A 1,268-nucleotide genomic window follows, 5' to 3' on the forward strand; every position below is an offset into this window, starting at 1 on the left:
GAGGCTGTCTCTCCCATCCCATGCTCCTTTCTGGTAGTCAGTTATGTGCCAGGCATCATACTAGACACAGAATTGTCCTAAGCATTAAGACAAGGCTGTCACCCCCAATGTGAGCCACGAGACGGATGTGAAATCATGTTTATATGTTGTGACAAGTGAGGGGATGGGCCCAGCATGATGGCATCCAGGGCTCCCCTTTGCTCCAAATTCTTCCAGGTACAATTATATGGTGGGTAATGAGGGCTTTGTTTGCTTGGGGAAGAAGGAGAGAAGGAGTTTTGCAGATGAGTGTTTAGGAAAGAGCAGGTTAGTGTGTGGGAGTAGTCAGGAAGGGAAATGGATGCTCCGGTGGAGACTGTTGGCTCATCCAGATTCTGGTGCCCGTTTGGGTCTCCACAAAGGAAAGAGGGAGAAGATGCCATTTGATGCTGAACTGGTAAGCCTTGGGTGAGGGCAGTGTCATATCTAGGCCTGGCTAACAACTTGGGGCACATGTTGGCAGTAAGGGAGTCCCTTATTCCTCAGCCCCAAGTGCTATCCTTCCCCCATTTTCTATGGAACAGCAATCCTCTTGAGGACTCGGGGTCATGCATGGACCATGTGTCACATGCACGTGATCAGTGGACAGGGCCCAGCCTTGGAGCTGAGGGGTGTTTGGGGCCTGATTCTGTTCCTGAGCCCATGTGGGAAAGGCAGGCCAGGCAAGAGCCACTGGGCTTCGTAGCTGGGTAGAAGTGGGAGCCAGACCAGTGTGGCTATGAATGGACATCATTTCTGCCACTGGCTTCTGAGGATAATTATTACATTACACTGGATGTCTGTTACGCTAAGTAGCTATTTTCATGGAAATTGTACATCTTCAGGAAGAGCAGGATGGAATATTTGTGAAATTTGTATATCCTTTCAAATATAATTTGTTGTGGGCACAGGGTAGGTGCCCTGTAGATTTCATGGAGTTTTCAATAGTCGGGTACCGGTCCCTGCAAGTGCCAACCCAAGATGAGCAGAGATCATCTACCTTGGGTCCTGGAAAACATCATGACCTGCCTTTGCCATCTTCCTAATGCTGTTTTGCCTGGCATGCTATGTGAGTTAGCTTTTCCTGTGAGAGAGCCCGTGTGCACACACACACACATCCTGCCTCAGCAGCATTGGTGAGCACAGAAAAACAGTGCAGAACTACAGGACAGAAAGAAGGAGCAATGGGCCCAATATTTTCTAGAATAATCAATAATTGAAGTTTACAGTCTTTTTTTTTTTTTTTTTTT

This window comes from Fukomys damarensis, unplaced genomic scaffold (assembly GCF_012274545.1).
Source record: "Fukomys damarensis isolate Sample0158 unplaced genomic scaffold, DMR_v1.0_HiC HiC_scaffold_10, whole genome shotgun sequence".
In the NCBI taxonomy this organism is placed as follows: domain Eukaryota; kingdom Metazoa; phylum Chordata; class Mammalia; order Rodentia; family Bathyergidae; genus Fukomys; species Fukomys damarensis.